The 5,942-nt window shown below is 44.9% G+C and overlaps 1 non-coding gene across 1 annotated transcript; it reads right to left on the minus strand.

Moving 5' to 3' along the window:
* Positions 1-4,328: 4,328 nt before the first annotated feature.
* On the minus strand, positions 4,329-4,400 carry Trnam-cau (transfer RNA methionine (anticodon CAU)). The gene has a single exon. It is a non-coding gene; the product is annotated as a tRNA-Met (tRNA).
* Positions 4,401-5,942: the final 1,542 nt, after the last annotated feature.

A 5,942-nucleotide genomic window follows, 5' to 3' on the forward strand; every position in this document is an offset into this window, starting at 1 on the left:
TAAAAAAATTGGCCGCTATCCCGCCCTGCGAACGCGAATGTCCTGCGAAGCTGTATCAAACACAACACGTGGTCGAGCATTGTGTTCACGCTCTTCTTCTGGTGTCCTTAATTTCCGTGGTCTACCCATGGCAGTCTTAGAATGAACTCAATGAGTTGCTAGGCGGGTCTCCCTTTTATATATGAAAGCGTGGTGACGTCACTAAGTATATATATCATCATCATCATCAGCCTATATTTATGTCCACTGCAGGACGAAGGCCTCTCCCTGCGATCTCCAATTACTCCTGTCTTGCGCTAGCGTATTCCAACTTGCGCCTGCGAATTTCCTAACCTCATCATCCCACCTGACTTACTGCCGTCCTCGACGGCGCTTCCCTTCTCTTGGTATCCATTCTGTAACCCGAATGGTCCACCGGTTATCCATCCTACGCATTACATGGCCTGCCCAGCTCCATTTCTTCCGCTTAATGTCAACTAGAATATCGTCTACCCCCGTTTGTTCTCTGATCCACACCACTCTCTTCCTGTCTCTTAACGTTACTCCTAAGATTTTTCGTTCCATCGCTCTTTGTGCGGTCCTTAACTTGTTCTCGAGCTTCTTTGTTAACCTCCAAGTTTCTGCCCCATATGTTAGCACCGGTAGAATGCAATGATTGTACACTTTTCTTTTCAACGGCAGTGGTAAGCTCCCAGTCAGGATTTGGCAATGCCTGCCGTATGCACTCCAACCCAATTTTATTCTTCTGTAAATTTCTTTCTCATGATCAGGGTCCCCTGTGAGTAATTGACCTAGATAAACATATTCCTTTACAGACTCTAGAGGCTGACTGGCGATCCTGAATTCTTGTTCCCTTGCCAGGCTATTGAACATTATCTTTGTCTTCTGCATATTCATCTTCAACCCAATTCTTGCACTTTCTCGATGAAGGTCCTCAATCATTTGTTGTAATTCCTCTCCATTGTTGCTCAATAGGACAATGTCATCTGCAAACCTGCGTTCCTGTTAATTTCTTAAGAAAACGTCGCTTAATGCATTGAAGCACAAAATTAACTGGAACGCCAATGCATTTCTCTGCAAAGTTCGGGAATTATCTCGGAACTGGTGTCATCCGAAGAATTCGTTTCAAGTTGATCCGCCTTGCGAACTCCATGGCTACAATTCGTAAATTGCAATATGGGCTATCAGGTTATTAGTTAAAAACTTAATTAGGGAATTTTGGTTAATTAGTCGATTATGCATTTCAATTTTTGTGCAAGTAATGTCCGCCTCTTCGAGTACACCAGCTTATGAACTAGAATTGGGCTATCTGCCACAGGCAACCTTAAATAAATTTTGAAAGTGTTCGCTGAAACACCCTGTATAAATACGCATTTGGTGCCGCAGCTAAACGCCGCCTCCCCTCCCGTCCCCCCACGGCCTTTCGCGCGACGGAAGTAGTCGCGTTTGCTCTATGTATATAGTGATTGTAGAGAAGGGGAGAGATGCAGCCCTTCAGGGAGCACGGCGCAGAACGCGTGTTTGCTCACCGCCGTGCGTTAGCTCCCCTTGAAAGCGCGCCATAGAGTTTCTCACTATAACATATAGTGAGAAACTCTATGAAGCGCGCTTTCACTCGCACATACAGCATACGGTGCGCGGCGTCGATTTCATCGCCGTTGGACGCCATACGGACCCTCACGGGGCGGCAGAAATCCGCTTGGAGTGTCCATATAATTGCTATCGCAATAAAAAATGGTATATATGCGCCGTCGGCTTAGAATCGCAGATTTGAACTATTTCTATGACGTGAAGCGCTTCCGCTTGTTTAGAACGGCTGTTGTCTCTGTACAGACCAGTGTGTGTCACTGGTTTTAGGATGAAACTTGAACGTCCTGGTAAATTTTATGTGTCGTCCTGATTTCAGTGTTCAGTCAAAGGTAATATTTGAGCTTGAAACAACGTTCTTTTATTTTCCAATTAGCCTAGCATGTACATTATCAGAGCAAAGTCACTAAGTTGTGAGTGAACTCCAACTGACTCGACTCTCTTTCTGAGGTGAAGGACCGGTGCACTGCGTTTTTTTTTCTTGTTTCTTGTTTTTTTACTGGATCTTGTATAATGCACTCTTTTGTCACCGCCTATTGGCTTCGAGGGCCGCCACTGGGACCGGAGCTGCTATCGCTATGACGTAGGGAAGTAACATCACGTGATTCGTGTTCGCGCCTTTGCCGCATTTTAACGCAGCTCGCTGGCTGGGCGATTGAAGCCTTGATTGTAGGATTTTAGACAACGTGTTTTATTTACAAGGCATGTAGTTTAGCGACCCACTCTTACAGCGTGGTTTACTACTCGGTGGGTGCCCCAGTGCCAGACGTATCTAGCCAAACCCGGGGGGAGTTCTCACGCGTAGCTCGAAACGAAGCGGCAACGACATGCTCGACTGGTAAAGCTTGGCTGGTAAAATAATTTCATTTTATTTATTTATTCAAAATTCCCCTAAAGGCCCTCAAAGAAGGCCCTCACACTAATAGTGTGACTGAAATAAGAACAGAAAAATTCGTCGGCCCTTCCACTCCGCGAAGATGGTTAACCAATCCCGAGGATTCGGGAAAGTATTTCTCAATTATGAGGTTACACACACGGTCGGCTGCGACCGACAGAACGACGTCACTGACGGTATGCCCGCAGTCGGCCGTTGTCGCTTGCATTCGATGTCTCGAGTTTGCTCGGCGGCGTGGTTAGCAGCATTCGCTCGCCATTGGCGCTTGCAATTCTTCGAAATTAAATTGCTTCGAAATTGAATCTGTCCGTTACGTTAAGAGAATGAATGGACCCCTTAATCAATCGCTCATACGACCGTAAACGCGGCCTCCCCATTACGACGGCAGAAGAGAAGTGAAATTCTACGCTGGAGTGTTGAGCGGCAATGCAGCGAGCTGTGGAAGACGACGATGGTGGCGAATGCGGCAGCAGAGGCACGAGCGTGTGCCGAGCATGAGCACGAGCCATCGATCCAGCTGCGGCAGAAGAGGACGACGTTCGAGCCCACGCTGATGATGATAGTTTTCTGTGGACAGGCGATTTCGTCTAGCCATATAAAGCTTCGCTTTAAAACGTAATGTGCTATCGACTAAAAAAGTTTACGGACCACGGGATCTCAGAAAACGCTAAATATCCGAGCAGCGTTTAAAATCAGCCAGTAAAGCCCTGATCACAATGTTGTTAGCATATACCACTATAGGCTGGAAATGGGAATACCAGGCCGCGTTTTGAGGCTGCGGAGATATTCAGCTTTTTGTCAGATTCCTTGGTCCGCAAACTTTTTGGGTCGATACTACATATACGGAGTTCTTGTGAACGGCCGGGACAAGTCGTGAGGTTAGGGACATGGCGAATACGATGGCTTTAAGAAGACTTTTTGGTTGTGTCGTACAGAGCGCTCACAAAAATCTTCTAACTTGCTGCAAAATGTAGATAAACTTCCTTGTCTCGCTCCTTAATTCTTTCGGACGTCCCCACGTCACGAGAGTATGCAGACAACCCTGTCTTCTCTGTCTAACCCTAATCGCCCAATTGCGATTCGGGGTAGCGGGGCAAAAGAGAAGCAAGCATATTTTCAGAAGTCTCCCTGTGCCTCTAATAACAAATTCAGAAGCGAATTTATTCTTATATTACTAGAAAAGTAATAATTTGTGTTTGTGGCATCACACGTAATTATTTTGTTAAAAAAAAAACACCAGCCCTTCCCCTGTCGAGAAGATGGGGGTTAGCGAAGCTTGTCGGTGTGTGTATCTGACCTAGCTGCGTGGTGATTTTCTTTCTTTCGTTCTCTCTCTTTCTCTCTCTGTATCTATCTTTCTTTGTTTTTTCTCTCCTTATTTTTATTTCTCTCTCTCTCTCTCTTTCTAACTCTCTCCTTCATTCTCTATCTTTTTTATCCCTGGTATGTGCCATTGTGGCTTGGACCCCTTCTGCACAATCGCCAGGATCGGCACACTTTTCAGCGTGACACCACCACCACCGCCGACACTTGTGAGCTCATTATATAAAGCTTCGCTTAAAAAATGGAATTGGAGAGGTGTCTTGTGCGTTGTGCTAATTTTGAAACGCGCGTTTTTTTTTTCTTTTCTTCTGAATTGTAGTGTAATACGACATGGAACCGGAAGTTTTGTGGGAGTCGCAGGTTCACTGCAGTGAGGACACGTGGTAGCGTCGTAGAAGTAGCCTGTTACTAAATTGCTCACATAACGTCTGCGACAGTACGTCCTACGTGCATTTTTAATAATAATAATAAAAAATAAACGTTGTACAAATATTAGGCAAAAAAAAAAAAAAAAAAAAACACGTAGCAGAGCGTGGTTTCGATCCACGGACCTCTGGGTTATGGGCCCAGCACGCTTCCACTGCGCCACTCTGCTGGACGTTTACGGCAGGAAATAACGTTCACCTTAAAGTAATGTGTGTGATGAACATGACTCGATGCCAGTTTTCTGCAATGAAATTACGAACTCTGCATTATCCTTTTGACTTTTTTTTTTTCTACAGCCGGTTTGCTTGAGTAGATAGCGGCTGAAAGCAGTGGCGTTATGGTTATAAGCACTATACAGGGTGTTTCACGGGGGCCAAACCTACAAAATATGCAAATGTCACGTAGCTGGACAGAACCAAGGTAATGATGTTTGCCGTCGCTTGGAGATGCTGAGATTATTTCTTCCATTCCGCCTAATTACGTAATTAGTCTTAATTAATCATGTATATATATTTATATGGATGAAAATTTTTCATGAGAAAATTGCAGAGCAACATGAAAAATTCCCGATACAGCTTTCTGTTTCTCAATACGTGCTACATAACATTGCATTTACAATCGTCAAAGAAGCCAGTGAATACACGCAAAATTACCGCGCTATTTGCCGCTCGAGACACTTTGCGTCTATTCGCGGCCATCTCTCACGCTCGGAAAAAAACTGCTATGTAGCACGTATTGAGCAACTGTATCGGGAGTTTTCCATGTTGCTCTTCCATTTTCTCGTTGACACTATTCATCTAATTCTAATAATTGAGTTGTGGAATAAATAATTAAGACTAATTATACAATTATGCGAAATGCAAGAACTAATCTGAGCATCTCCAAGCGATGGCAAGCATCATTACCATGGTTCTGTCCAGCTACGTAGCATTTGCATATTTTTAAAGTCTGGCCCAAGTTAAGTGAGACACCCTGTAGGCCGCCGGTTAGTTCCGCGGCCACTGCATGCGGCCGGATTCGAACGGTGGTGGATTTCCCAAGAAGGCTCGTGCACATCGATTTGTGTGCATGTTGAAAAACCGCAGCTCGTCAAAGTTTACGCGAAGCTTTCCAAGGCGGCGGCGTCTCGTAGCTCCTGTTTTGTTATAGGACGTCAAAAAACCAATATACCGGTCACCGACCGTCCGAACAAATTAGGAAATTAACATCGTTTTCGAACGCCGCAAATAAAGATTATTTATGCAGAAAACGTTAACCGTGTACTTACTATAGGTACCTTCATTACTACAAATCGCCTGCATGAATTTATTGTTGAATAATGCAGACTTTTAAAGGCGCATTAAAGGCAACTATTAGGTCGAGCTAGATTGAACAATTAGGCTTTCGTAATAACGAATCCGTTACTCGTAGAGAGAACAGAGCTTTTGCAAACGAGAAAGCAATGAAAATGGAAAACCTGAGTGGCGCCGTCTGTTGTGGGTTTTGGCACCTCTCACGTGACGTCAGCAGTGGCTGATTCGTAGAGAGCAGCGTAGAGGGAGGTCACGTGGAGATTAGATGAACTCGTCCGTTATGGCGCGGGAGGTTCAAATGGCGGTGCAGGAGCGAGACCTTCGGCGGCTATTTTATACGCAACCAATTCATAAATTGCCATACAGAAAATGATATAATTCTCGGCGAATAATCTACCAATGGAGCTTGACCTACTATT

The sequence above is a fragment of the Dermacentor silvarum genome, chromosome 11 (assembly GCF_013339745.2).
Source record: "Dermacentor silvarum isolate Dsil-2018 chromosome 11, BIME_Dsil_1.4, whole genome shotgun sequence".
Classification (NCBI taxonomy): Eukaryota; Metazoa; Arthropoda; class Arachnida; order Ixodida; family Ixodidae; genus Dermacentor; species Dermacentor silvarum.